Source organism: Salvelinus alpinus, chromosome 7 (genome assembly GCF_045679555.1).
Source record: "Salvelinus alpinus chromosome 7, SLU_Salpinus.1, whole genome shotgun sequence".
NCBI classification, from domain to species: domain Eukaryota; kingdom Metazoa; phylum Chordata; class Actinopteri; order Salmoniformes; family Salmonidae; genus Salvelinus; species Salvelinus alpinus.
Genome location: NC_092092.1, coordinates 25,871,725 through 25,887,488, shown reverse-complemented (window position 1 = coordinate 25,887,488; position 15,764 = coordinate 25,871,725).

Here is a 15,764-nt window from a genome sequence, read left to right as displayed (position 1 = left end):
ATCTCGCCGCCTTTGTGGGTCTGGCCATAAGACTTCATCCACATCACATGCGATGTTGTCTTGAGCTAGGCAGCGTGGAAAGTATTGCCTGGAGTGCCGTATCCAGGCCTGGCATGACCCCTGATCGATGTCTCTATTGCCTGTAGAAGGGGTATGCATTGGTGGGGCTGGCGATCATACACCTTCCAATGCCATGCAGAGAAGAATTCTTCAATAGGAATCAAGAACGGAGAGTATGGGGGGAGATCGAGTGCAATGAAAAGTGGGTGACCTGTGAACCAATTGCGGACCACAGCAGCCCGGTGGAAACTAACATTGTCCCAGATGATAACGTACCTGGGCTGCTCTGGCCCCTGGTCATTAGGGATTAGTCTGTTGTGGAGGGTGTACAGAAATGTGATAATGTGTGCAGTGATGTATGGGCCTAGGATTGCATGATGGTGAAGGACGCCGTTTTGATTAATAGCCACACACATTGTTATGTTGCCACCACGTTGTTCCAGGACGTTGATGATGGCACGGTGTCCGATGATATTTCTGCCGCGGCCCCTTGTTTTGTTGCAAGGTTGAAACCTGCCTCGTCCACATATATTAGCTCATGATGCACTGCATTATTGTTTACTCCATGTGTAACTCTGTGTTGTCTGTTCACACTGCTATGCTTTATCTTGGCCAGGTCGCAGTTGCAAATGAGAACTTGTTCTCAACTAGCCTACCTGGTTAAATAAAGGTGAAATAAAAAAAATAAAAAAATCTGCTTCTAGCTCCATGACTCTGAAAGAGACAAGACAAAACAATGTAGCACAGTATGAAAAGACAGGGATCAGTTAATATGATGTAGCACCATACACTTCCAGATCCAGTACCAATGATAGGATAGTATAGCTTACCTGCACATATTCATATCTCAATTGTTTTACACGGTCTGAGTTTCTTTCGAAAGGGACTCTGTACAGCTGTTTCATCCTACTTCTATTGCATTTCAGTAGACGAGACAGTGCAGAGAGACTCACTCCGTTGATGTTTTGAAATATGGTGTTATCTGCCATTATGTGGTCCTGCAGTTCTCTGAGTCTGATGAAGTTATTTGCAATGGCCATATTTACAATGTGGGTCTCCTGCTCTGGAGTGAACAGTTGACCTCATCCACCAGATACTGGTTTTCTTGCAGTTCTGTAAAAACATTTTTATTGTTTTAGTGATAGATCCTTCTCATTATGAAAGTACAGTACATATTGCTATACCAGTAAGACTACAGTACTTACAGTTACTTACCGATTCTCATTTCGAAATATCCGGGTGATACCTGCAACAGTATAGCGGCTCAGATTTGGTTGAACCCGTTGCCCAGCCTCCCTCATGCTCATCCCATGGTTGACAACATGGTCAACCACAGTCGCTCTGATTTCATCTGTTATTGTGTTCCTGACTCCCCTTCCTCTTCCTCTTCCCCGTCCTCTCCTTCTCCCCGTCCTACTTCACCTCTTCCTCCTCCTCCTCCTCTTACTTCTTCACGAGTGTAAAGCAGAGAACGTGCATTCAGTTTGGCACACTTGGTAAATGCATAGGCTGCAAGTGTTAATGGTTTCAGAGATAGTGCTTCAATAATCACTGTTAGTGTTTAAGCATTCAGAAAAAAACTGTAATAGCTGCCCATACCGTGCAACAGTGCCAAGATAAAGTAACATTTCTACATTTTTGCGTAAGATTTTGTGTGTATTGACTTATTAATGAACTGCTGTTACTGTAAATGGTTAGCTGACTGATATATCCTAGCTACCTAGCTAACCATTAGTAATCTTATTAAATTATGCTATACAGATAAAACAACATTATCTATCAGAGATATGCCCTAGACAGTGGTTACACATCTAACTAGCTGGAGTGAAGCAAGGGTGTGCATAGTAGACATGTAAATATTTCCTTTCACTGTTTCCAGCAGGACTCCAGCTACCCAGACCTGTCTGATCAGCCTGATAGGGTGCTGTGGGTGTGTCCAGCTTACACCTGTGCAAATCTGTGGGTGTATATCAATGGAATTAAACATCCAATCAATGCCTCAAGTGTCGTGCTCTAGGTACACACCTGAAGGAGATCTGAGATAATTGGACAGGTGCAAGCAATATCAACAAAATTCCACCAAGCCTATCAGAGGGTAAGGTGGAGCTCTCACCATGTCACCATGTCACCACCCATCAATCCCTTTCAGATCTCCACAATTGTCTAGACTCTAGGCATTAGGGGCTAGGGGTTGTTTCTGGACGGGCCATGGGTATTACGGTAGCTCAGTCAACCAGTCAGTCAGTCAGTTAGTCTGGCACTGTCAAAAAAAAGTGTAATAAATCAAATCAAAGTTTATTTGTCACGTGCGCCAAATACAACAGGTCTAGTAGATCTTACAGTGAAATGCTTACTTACCAAAACATTTTTTTAAAAGGTATTGGGTGAACAATGGGGAAGGAGAGAAATAAAAACAACATTAAAAAGACAGTGAAAAATAACAGTAGCGAGGCAATATACAGGCACCGGTTAATCGGGCTGATTGAGGTAGTATGTACATGTAGATATGGTTAAAGTGACTATGCATATATGATTAACAGAGAGTAGAAGTAGCCTAAAAGAGGGGTTGGCGGGTGGTGGGTGGCGGGACAAAATGCAGATAGCCCGGGTAGCCAATGTGCGGCGGCACTGGTTGGTCGGGCTAATTGAGGTAGTATGTACATGAATGTATAGTTAAAGTGACTATGCATATGATAAACAGAAAGTAGCAGCAGCGTAAAAGAGGGGTTGGGGGCGCACACAATGCAAATAGTCCGGGTAGCCTTTTGATTACCTGTTCAGGAGTCTTATGGCTTGGGGGTAAAAACTGTTGAGAGGCCTTTTTGTCCTAGACCTGGCACTCCGGTACCGCTTGCCATGCGGTAGTAGAGAGAACAGTCTATGACTGGGGTGGCTGGGGTCTTTGACAATTTTTAGGGCCTTCCTCTGACACCGCCTGGTGTAGAGGTCCTGGATGGCAGGCAGCTTAGCCCCAGTGATGTACTGGGCCATGCGCTCTACCCTCTGTAGTGCCTTGCGGTCAGAGGCTGAGCAGTTGCCGTACCAGGCAGTGAGGAAACCAGTCAGGATGCTCTCGATGTTGCAGCTGTAGAACCTTTTGAGGATCTGAGGACCCATGCCAAATATTTTTAGTCTCCTGAAGGGGAATAAGCTTTGTCGTGCCCTCTTCACGACTGTCTTGGTGTGTTTGGACCATTCTAGTTTGTTGGTGATGTGGACACCAAGGAACTTGAAGCTCTCAACCTGCTCCACTACAGCCCCGTCAATGAGAATGGGGGCATGCTCGGTCCTCCTTTTCCTGTAGTCCACAATCGTCTCCTTAGTCTTGGTTACGTTGAGGGATAGGTTGTAATTCTGGCACCACCCAGCCAGGTCTCTGACCTCCTCCATATAGGCTGTCTCGTTGTTGTTGGTGATCAGACCTACCACTGTTGTGAAGTCTGCAAACTTAATGATGGTGTTGTAGTTGTGCCTGGCCACAGGGAGTACAGGAGGTGACTGAGCACGCACCCCTAAGGGGCTCCAGTGTTGAGGATCAGCGTGGCAGATGTGTTGCTACCTACCCTCACCATCTGGGGGTGGCCCGTCAGGAAATCCAGGATCTAGTTGCAGAGGGAGGTCTTTAGTCCCAGGATCCTTAGCTTAGTGATGAGCTTTGAGGGCACTATGGTGTTGAACGCTGAGCTGTAGTCAATGAATAGCATTCTCACATAGGTGTTCCTTTTGTCCAGGTGGGAAAGGGCAGTGTGGAGTATAATAGAGATGGCATCATCTGTGGATCTGTTTGGGTGGTATGCAAATAAGAGTGGGTCTAGGGTTTCTGGGATAATGGTGTTGAAGTGAGCCATGAGCAGCCATTCAAAGCACTTCATGGCCACGGACGTGAGTGCTACGGGTCTGTAGTCATTTAGGCAGGTTGCCTTCATGTTCTTGGGCACAGGGACTACTGTGGTCTGCTTGAAACATGTTGGTATTACAGACTCAATTAGGGACATGTTGAAAATGTCAGTGAAGACACCTGCCAATTGGTCAGCACATGCCCGGAGCATACGTCCTGGTAATCCGTCTGGCCCTGCAGCCTTGTGAATGTTGACCTGTTTAAAGGTCTTATTCACTTCGGCTACGGAGAGCGTAGCGTGATCGTCCGGAACAGCTGATGCTCTCATGCATGCCTCAGTGTTGCTTGCCTCGAAGCGAGCATAGAAGTGATTTAGCTCGTCTGGTAAGCTCGTGTCACTGTTCAGCTCGCGGCTGTGCTTCCCTTTGTAGTCTGTAATAGTTTGCAAGCCCTGCCACATACGATGAGCATCGTAGCCGGTGTAGTATGATTCAATCTTTGCCCTGTATTGACACTTTGCCTGTTTGATGGTTCATCAGAGGGCATAGCTGGATTTCTTATAAGCTTCCGGGTTAGAGTCCCGCACCTTGAAAGCGTCAGCTCTACCCTTTAGCTCAGTGCGAATGTTGCCTGAAATCCATGGCTTCTGGTTGGGGTATGTACGTACAGTCACTATGGGGATGACGTCCTCAATGCACTTATTGATAAAGCCAGTGACTGTTGTGGTGTACTCCTCAATGCCATCGGAAGACGCCCGGAACATGTTCCAGTCTGTGATAGCAAAACAATCCTGTAGTTTAGCATCTGCTTCATCTGAACCCTTTTATATAGACTGAGCCACTGGTGCTTCCTGCTTGAATTTTTGCTTGTAACCAGGAATCAGGAGGATATAATTGTGGTCGGATTTATCAAATGGAGGGCGACAGAGAGCTTTGTACGCGTCTCTGTGTGTGGAGTACAGATGATCTAGAATTTTTTTCCCTCTGGTTGCACATTTAACATGTTGATAGAAATTAGGTAGAATTGATTTAAGTTTCTCTGCATTAAAGTCTCCGGCCACTAGGAGCGCCAGCATCCGTCTGTGATGGTAAATAAACAGCCACGAAAAGTATAGCTGAAAACTCTCTTGGCAAATATCTGTCAAATACTTGCTTCCTCTATCTTTGGGAGAATCTCAATTGCGTTTCCTTGATTCATTGCATCCTCTCTCCTTGTCTCCTCAAAACCCATTGGATGAGAAGTTTAGAGGTCCCGCCCCTCTCACTGTCTTATCCAATGGGTTTTGAGAAGGAGGCGTTGGTAGGAGTTCAATGGTCTCATTGTGCCTATCTAGACTCGTATTCATGTAAATACACATGTGAAACTGCAACAAGATCATATTTAAATGTTTATCAAACTATTTTGAAATGTTGACCCTGATGTCACACACTGCCCCCTTTATTCATAGAAAGACCGAAATACGCTACAATACAATAGACAACAAACTCACAACTACACTACAATTCATTACAAAACATAACAAACTCACAAAGGCCCTGCAACAAAGAGGCAAACAAACATTATTACCCCCCAACAAAGAAGCAAACAAACATTATTACCCCCCCAACCAAAAAGGAAAACAAACAGTATTACCCTCCCCAACAAAGAAGCAAACAAACGCTATTACCCCCCCAATAAATAAAACAAACATTATTACCCCAACAAACAAAGAAGCAAACAAACATTATTACCCCCCCAACAAAGAAGAAAACAAATATTATTGCCCCCTCAACAAACAAGCAAACAAACACTGTTACCCTCCCCAACAAAGAAGCAAACAAACATTATTACCCCCAACAAAGAAAACAAACATTATTACCCCCTGTGGCATGCAGCAGGTCAGCCATCATGGGGAGCCTCGTCGAGGCCTGCTAACAAAGGGAGTATACATCACGAGGCGGTGGCTCCATCTGCTGGACGTGCCAGGTCTCGACGGGATCTCCGTACATGACTAATTGGGGCTGATTGGAAGCTGGTGAGTAATCAAGGGCGGATTGCTCACCAGCTGTGCGAGGCCCATAAAGCTGCCAGAAGGGCAGCACACAAGGAGGACGAGGGGAAGTGAGGTGACTTCCATGTGGTTGGATACGGTTACCTGAGCTAAGACGAGGGAGTTGAGTTTGCGTGCCCGACAGGATACAGGAAGCCCAGGAGAAGGTATCCCGGAGAGGGTATCATGGGGGAGAACTGTTCTTTTATTTTTGATTTATTATTTAATAAACACCCTTGAAACTGAGCTAATCATACTCTGTCCATGTCTGATCTATGTAAACGTCTTGACCAAATCCCCTGGTCTGCCACACCCCCCAAACAAAGAAGCAAACCAATATTATTACCCTCCCCAACAAAGAAGCAAACAAACATTACTACCCCCAAACAAAGAAGCAAACAAACATTATTACCCCTGCCAAAAAATAAAACAAACATTATTACCCCAACAAACAAAGAAACAAACAAACATTAATACCTCCCCAACAAAGAAGCAAACAAATATTATTACCCCCTCAACAAAAAAGCAAACAAACACTGTTACCTTCCCCAACAAAGAAGCAAACAAACATTATTACCCCCAACAAAGAAAACAAACATTATTACCCCCCCCCCCCAAAACAGCAAACAAACTTTATTACCCCCCCCAAACAAAGGAGCAAACAAACATTATTACCCCCTCCAACAAAGAAAACAAACATTTTCACCCCCCAAACAAAGAAGCAATCAAACATTATTACCCCCCAACAAAGAAGCAAACAAACATTATTACCCCCCAACTAAGAAGCAAACAAACTTTATTACTCTACCAACAAAAAAGCAAACAAACATTATTACCCTCCCCAACAAAGAAGCAAACACACATTATTGCCCCCCTCAACAAAGAAGCTAACAAACATTATTATCCCCTCCAACAAAGAAGCAAACAAACATTATTACCCTCCACCCCAACAAAGAAGCAAACAAACGTATACAGTGGGGAGAACAAGTATTTGATACACTGCCGATTTTGCAGGTTTTCCTACTTACAAAGCATGTAGAGGTCTGTAATTTTTATCATAGGTACACTTCAACTGTGAGAGACGGAATCTAAAACAAAAATCCTGAAAATCACATTGTATGATTTTTAAGTAATTAATTTGCATTTTATTGCATGACATAAGCATTTGATACATCAGAAAAGCAGAACTTAATATTTGGTACAGAAACCTTTGTTTGCAATTACAGAGATCATACGTTTCCTGTAGTTCTTGACCAGGTTTGCACACACTGCAGCAGGGATTTTGGCCCACTCCTCCATACAGACCTTCTCCAGATCCTTCAGGTTTCGGGGCTGTCGCTGGGCAATACGGACTTTCAGCTCCCTCCAAAGATTTTCTATTGGGTTCAGGTCTGGAGACTGGCTAGGCCACTCCAGGACCTTGAGATGCTTCTTACGGAGCCACTCCTTAGTTGCCCTGGCTGTGTGTTTCGGGTCGTTGTCATGCTGGAAGACCCAGCCACGACCCATCTACAATGCTCTTACTGAGGGAAGGAGGTTGTTGGCCAAGATCTCGCGATACATTGCCCCATCCATCCTCCCCTCAATACGGTGCAGTCGTCCTGTCCCCTTTGCAGAAAAGTATCCCCAAAGAATGATGTTTCCACCTCCATGCTTCACGGTTGGGATGGTGTTCTTGGGGTTGTACTCATCCTTCTTTTTCCTCCAAACACGGCGAGTGGAGTTTAGACCAAAAAGCTCTATTTTTGTCTCATCAGATCACATGACCTTCTCCCATTCCTCCTCTGGATCATCCAGATGGTCATTGGCAAACTTCAGACGGGCCTGGACATGCGCTGGCTTGAGCAGGGGGACCTTGCGTGCGCTGCAGGATTTTAATCCATGACGGCGTAGTGTGTTACTAATGGTTTTCTTTGAGACTGTGGTCCCAGCTCTCTTCAGGTCATTGACCAGGTCCTGCCGTGTAGTTCTGGGCTGATCCCTCACCTTCCTCATGATCATTGATGCCCCACGAGGTGAGATCTTGCATGGAGCCCCAGACCGAGGGTGATTGACCGTCATCTTGAACTTCTTCCATTTTCTAATAATTGCGCCAACAGTTGTTGCCTTCTCACCAAGCTGCTTGCCTATTGTCCTGTAGCCCATCCCAGCCTTGTGCAGGTCTACAATTGTATCCCTGATGTCCTTACACAGCTCTCTGGTCTTGGCTATTGTGGAGAGGTTGGAGTCTGTTTGATTGAATGTGTGGACAGGTGTCTTTTATACAGGTAACGAGTTCAAACAAGTGCAGTTAATACAGGTAATGAGTGGAGAACAGGAGGGCTTCTTAAAGAAAAACTAACAGGTCTGTGAGAGCCGGAATTCTTACTGGTTGGTAGGTGATCAAATACTTATGTCATGCAATAAAATGCAAATTAATTACTTAAAAATCATACAATGTGATTTTCAGGATTTTTGTTTTAGATTCCGTCTCTCACAGTTGAAGTGTACCTATGATAAAAATTACAGACCTCTACATGCTTTGTAAGTAGGAAAACCTGCAAAATCGTCAGTGTATCAAATACTTGTTCTCCCCACTGTATATTGCACATCAGAAGAAAGACACTACAGAGCAGAAACACACACACTCAAACACACTCACACACAGAGAGCGATGATGGTTTCAGAATACACAGACACAAACAAACGTTATTACCACCCCCTCAACAAAGAAGCAAACGAACATTATTACCCCAACACAGAATCAAACAAACATTATTACCCTCCCCAATAAAGAAGCAAACAAACATTATTAATCCCCAACAAAGAAGCAAGCAAACATTATTACCCCCCCCCAAACAAAGAAGAAAACAAATATTACTACCCCCCAACAAAGAAGCAAACAAACATTATTACTCCACCAACAAAGAAGCAAACAAATATTATTACCCCCCCAACTAAGAAGCAAACAAACATTATATCCCCCCCAAAAAGGAAGTAAATAAACATTATTATCGACCAAACAAAAAAGCAAACAAACATTATTACCCCAAACAAAGAAGCGAACAAACATTATTACTGTCCCCAAAAATGAAGCAAACAAACATTATCACCCTCCCAACAAAGAAGCAAAAAAACATGATTACCCCCCCCAAAGTCAACAATCATGTTCACCCCCAAACAAAGAAGCAAACAACAACAAAAAATCCTCCCCAAACAAGAAGCAAACAAACATTATTAGTCCTTCCCCTACAAAGATGCAAACAAACATTATTACCCCCCCTCAACAAAGAAGCAAACAAACATTATTACCCCCCAACAAAGCCAACAAACATTATTATCCCCCAAACAAAGAAGCAAATAAACATTATTACCCCAAACAAAGAAGCGAACAAACATTATTACTCCCCCCAAAAATGAAGCAAACAAACATTATCACCCTCCCCAACAAAGAAGCAAACAAACATTATGCCCCCCCTTTAACAAAGAAGAAAACAAACATTATCACTCCCAACAAAGAAGCAAACAAACATTATTACCCCCCAGCAAAGAAGCAAACAAATATTATTACCCCCCAACAAAGAAGCGAACAAACATTATTACCCCCCAACAAAGCAAACAAACATTATTACCCCCTAAACAAAGAAGCTAACAAACATTATTACCCCCTGTCAAATAAGCAGACAAACATTGTTACCCCCCAACAAAGAAGCAAACAAACATTATTACCCTTCCCAAACAAAGAGGCAAACAAATATTATTACTCCTTCCCGTACAAAGAAGCAAACAAAATGTTTTACCCTCCCCAACAAAGAAGCAAACAAACATTATTACCCCCCCCCCAAACATAGAAGCAAACAAACAGTATTACTCCTTCCCCTACAAAGAAGCACACAAACATAATTACCCTTCCCAACAAAGAAGCAAACAAAATTTTTACCCCCCCAACAAGGCAAACAAACATTATTACCCCCCCAAAGAAAGAAGCAAAGAAACATTATTACTCCTTCTCCTAAAATGAAGCGAACAAACATTATTACCCCCCAAACAAAGAAACAAAGAAACATTATTACTCCTTCCCTTACAATGAAGCAAACACACATTATTACCCCTCCTCAACAAAGAACCAAACAGACATTATTACCCCCCAACTTAGCAAACAAACATTATTACTCCCCCCCAAACAAAGAAGCAAACAAACATTGTTACCCCCTGTCAATGAAGCAGACAAACATTGTTACCCCACCCAACAAAGAAGCAAACAAACATTATTACCCCCCCAAACAAAGAGGCAAACAAACATTACTGCTCCTTCCCCAACAAAGAAGCAAACAAACATTATTACCCCCCAACAAAGCCAACAAACATTATTATCCCCCAAACAAAGAAGCAAATAAACATTATTACCCCAAACAAAGAAGCGAACAAACATTATTACTCCCCCCAAAAATGAAGCAAACAAACATTATCACCCTCCCCAACAAAGAAGCAAACAAACATTATGCCCCCCCTTTAACAAAGAAGAAAACAAACATTATCACTCCCAACAAAGAAGCAAACAAACATTATTACCCCCCAGCAAAGAAGCAAACAAACATTATAACCCCCCAACAAAGAAGCAAACAAATATTTTTATCCCCCAAACAAAGAAGCAAACAAACATTATTACCCCCTCCAACAATGAAGCAAACAAATATTATCACCCTCCCCAACAAAGAAGCGAACAAACATTATTACCCCCCAACAAAGCAAACAAACATTATTACCCCCTAAACAAAGAAGCTAACAAACATTATTACCCCCTGTCAAATAAGCAGACAAACATTGTTACCCCCCAACAAAGAAGCAAACAAACATTATTACCCTTCCCAAACAAAGAGGCAAACAAATATTATTACTCCTTCCCGTACAAAGAAGCAAACAAAATGTTTTACCCTCCCCAACAAAGAAGCAAACAAACATTATTACCCCCCCCCCCAAACATAGAAGCAAACAAACAGTATTACTCCTTCCCCTACAAAGAAGCACACAAACATAATTACCCTTCCCAACAAAGAAGCAAACAAAATTTTTACCCCCCCAACAAGGCAAACAAACATTATTACCCCCCCAAAGAAAGAAGCAAAGAAACATTATTACTCCTTCTCCTAAAATGAAGCGAACAAACATTATTACCCCCCAAACAAAGAAACAAAGAAACATTATTACTCCTTCCCTTACAATGAAGCAAACACACATTATTACCCCTCCTCAACAAAGAACCAAACAGACATTATTACCCCCCAACTTAGCAAACAAACATTATTACTCCCCCCCAAACAAAGAAGCAAACAAACATTGTTACCCCCTGTCAATGAAGCAGACAAACATTGTTACCCCCCCCAACAAAGAAGCAAACAAACATTATTACCCCCCCAAACAAAGAGGCAAACAAACATTACTGCTCCTTCCCCAACAAAGAAGCAAACAAACATTATTACCCCCCAAACAAAGAAGCAAACAAACATTATTACTCCTAACCCTAGAAAGAAGCACACAAACATTATTACCCTCCCCAACAAAGAAGCAAACAAACATTATTATCCCCCCTCAACATAGAAGCAGACATTTTTACCCCCCAAACAAAGAAGCAAACAAACATTATTCCTTCGCCTACAAAGAAGCAAACAGACATTATTACCCCCCCAACAAAGGAAACAAACATTATTTGTCACGCCCTGACCTTAGATATCTCTGTTTTTCTATATATTTTGGTTAGGTCAAGGTGTGATTAGGGTGGGTACGCTAGTTTTGTATGTCTACGGTTTTTGTATGTCTACGGTTTTTGTATGTCTACGGGTTTTGTATGTCTATAATGGCCTGTATTGGTTCCCAATCAGAGACAGCTGTTTATCGTTGTCTCTGATTGGGGATCATATTTAGGTAGCCATTTTCCTTGTTTGTGTTGTGGGATCTTGTCTACAGTAAGTTGCCTTTGTGCACTCCAGTAGCTTCACGTTTCGTTTGGTTGTTTGTTTGTTGTTTTGTTTAGTGAGTTTCTCTTTATTAAAATTATGTGGAACTCTATGCACGCTGCACCTTGGTCTCCTCTTTACGATGATCGTGACATTATTACCCTCCTCCCCAACAAAGATGCAAACAAACATACATATTGCACATCAAAAGACAGACACCACAGAGCAGACACACACACACTCAAACACACACACAGAGAGAAGACGTGTTCAGAAGACACAGACACAAACAAAGTATAGAAGACTGGAAGATGTCTATATTTAATAAACTCCAGGACAGAACATCAGACTGCAGTGGTTCCCAAGTTTGTAGAGTTCCCAAGTTTCAAGCCCCCCTCCATCAAAGGCGGAGAAGGGACGGAGACCGTACCGACCGCCATCATTAATCTAGCCAGCCCTTTAAACATGGACTACCCGTTAACTGACAGTAAACTATCGCGTGCCGCTATTTATCAAGGAGCTGCAACAGCAGACTGGTGCTTATTAATAGCTCACCACACGTTTCCATAGGGAATTAATTGCACAAAAGTAATTTACCTGTCTCTTGAAAAATGCCCATTGGCCTCATAGGAGCAGAGGCTCGCCATACAGTGGCGTGGTTCAGCTTTTAACCTCTAACGAGCCTCTACCCCGGGTCCGGGATCACCCCCCACCCCCCCACACACTGATTAGCATAGCTAGCATAGCTTCACAAGTAGATAGTAGCATCTAAATATCATTAAATCACAAGTCCAAGACACCAGATGAAAGATACAGATCTTGTGAATAAAGCCACCATTTCAGATTTTTAAAATGTTTTACAGGGAAGACAAAATATGTAAATCTATTAGCTAAACACGTTAGCAAAATACACCACTTTTCTAACTCCATCAGTTTCTTACTACTTCAGGTGCTATCACCAATTCGGCTAAACTAAGATATTGATAGCCACTAACCAAGAAAAAACCTCTTCAGATGACAGTCTGATAACATATTCATGGTATAGGATAGTTTTTGTTAGAAAAAAGTGCATATTTCAGGTAGAAATCACAGTTCTACATTGCAGCTGCAATCTGAAATAGCGTTGGAAGCAGCCGGAATAATTACTGAGACCGACGTCAATTACCAAAAGAATCATCCTAAAACACTTCAGAAAAATAGACAGCCTACAGCAATCGAAAGACACAGATCTTGTGAATCCAGAGAATATTTCAGATTTTCTAAGTGTTTTACAGCGAAAACACAATATAGCATTATATGAGCGTACCACAATAGCCAGAATCACAACCGCATTTACCAGCTGTAAATGTTAGCGATCGTAACAACCCAACAAAAGATATATAATTTGACTAACCTTGATATACTTCATCAGATGACAGACCTGTAACATCATATTACACAATGCATATAGCTTTTGTTCGAAAATGTGCATATTTAGCAGCACAAATCGTGGTTATACTATGTAATCACTACAAACATTGCATGTATTCTGGCCGGCGCCATTTTGGATTAGCGCCTATTCTTATAAAAATACTATTCATAAACTTGACTAAAAAATATAAGTTGGACAACAATCGAAAGATAAATTAGTTCTTAATGCAATCGCTATGTTAGATTTTTAAAATTAACGTTACTAGACATATAGTGTGCGTTGCAGCCAGACCAGTGCCTGCAAAAGTGGCGCGCAAACACTATGACATTTTTCCACATAAATACATAATAACATCATAAATAGTTCCTACTTTTGGACGAGCTTCCATCAGTATCTTGGGCAATGTGTCTTTTCTTCAAAAGAATAGTTGCTTTGTTGTAAAACGTCCTCTTCACCTTTGGAACTAGCTGCTACCATTAGCTATGTCGCACACACATGTCCAAATCCTCAAACTAGATACAAAGGAAATTCAGAAAAATAGCACTATACTCGCATAAACTGATATAAATCGGTTTCAAATAACATCGTTATGATGTTTCTAACACCTATATTTTATTAAATTACAGACGGATACATCTCTGGTCGATAACTGAGCGTTCCAAAATTTCATCCTGACTTCTTGCCAGGCGCCATGACGAACGAGACAAAGAAAGGTACTCTCGTTCCATCCGGCTTTATAACCTCGGACAGCTACGCAGACAGACCATTCCACTTCTCATTGGTTACTGACATCCAGGGGAAGGCGGGTGCAGTTCAATTCCAGCCATAGGATATACACAGGCTTTAAAACTGAACCCAGATCAGAGGATAATTCTCAGACCTTCGCAAGTCATGTCAGGATTTTTGCTGTAGAGGGAGTTCTGGGTCACCCACAGACATAATTAAAACGGTTTTAGAAACTAGACAGTGTTTTCTATCCAATATTAGTAAGGATATGCATATTGTACGATCAAGAATTGAGCAATAGGCCGTTTAATTTGGAGACCAAAATATGCTAATGCGGAACAGCACCCCCTATAGTTGCAAGAAGTTTAAACACAGCGCAAATTCAACACCCATTTAAAATCAAACGATTTCAATATTTGATTAGAGTTTCATTTCAACTCCTTGGGTGTTATTGGGAATTTTTCATTTAGAAGCGACTCTCACTCTGGCCTCTCTTACCGATCCTCTAAAATGTGCCTGCAGGATCCAGTTATTAGTTCATTACCTTGGTGCTTTCCCTCTGACCTCACATGTTAATGGATTTCCAAGAAGGCTTTGAATCTGATTACTGTTAAACACAATCTAATGTGCTATCTAGCCATCCATTATTAATGCTCCTATATTGAATACTAAACCATTTGCCCCTCGTGATCTTGGGATAGTTTGTTCATTTTTATTTTTTATTTTAGTAATCGGGACATTTTCCTTTTTTTCTAACAGAGAAATACTAATAGTCTAACATTGTGCCATACTCAATCCCTTAAACTGTTGGCTTTGCATGTTGTCTAAAGTCAGCACTTCAAAGCCGTGTCGTGGTGTTACCTGTTGAAAGCTTCACCTCAGACAGAGGATTTAATGTGAATGCAATTATTAAGGAGCTAATTTCAAACAGTGTTTCTCACTTTTGCACGTTATTATTATTTTTCTTTGGGGAAGAGAAGGTGCAAGGGGTGGTGGTGGGGAGGTTGTGTCTTGTCATGTCACTATGGTGTAAAGTGTTTATATATATTTTTAAGTGTAGCTAACTTTGAAAACCTAATTAAAGAACATTTCAGTTTTCAAGTTAATGCTGAAGATCAAAGTATACCTCCGCTAGAGCATTACATGGCCAGAAGAGTCATTCTGCTGTAAATTGTGGGTATAATATAAGTATTAACTGTTTAAGGACTTCTGAATCTACTACAACATCATGGTGTCAGGGCCAGTTAGGGCTAGCATAGGAAGTTGTCAGGTGTAAGTGAGAGGCAGAAAGTAAAATTTTTGTATCAGCAAAAACCTTGAAAGCCTCCATTACTAATCCTGAAGGACAGCTAGCTCGAACACAGTTACAATCATAGGGGAAGCAGTCAAGGCAATGCAATACAAACAAACAAGACACAGATTTATAAATTGTCAAGGCCTACTGTAGAGAGTGTGTGTGTGTGTGTGCGTGCGTGTGTGTGTGTGTGAGACGGCTATTCCATAACCTAAATAGTCAAGTCCTCAACTGGCAGCTTCATTAAATAGTACCTGCAAAACACCAGTCTCAACGTTAACAGTGAAGAGGCGACTCCGGGATGCTGGTCTTCTAGGCAGAGTTCCTCTGTCCAGTGTCTGCGTTCTTTTGCCCATCTTAATCTTTTCTTTTTAATGGCCAGCCTGAGATATGTATTTTTCTTTGCAACTCTGCCTAGAAGACCAGCATCCCGGAGTCGCCTCTTCACTGTTAACGTTGAGACTGGTGTTTTG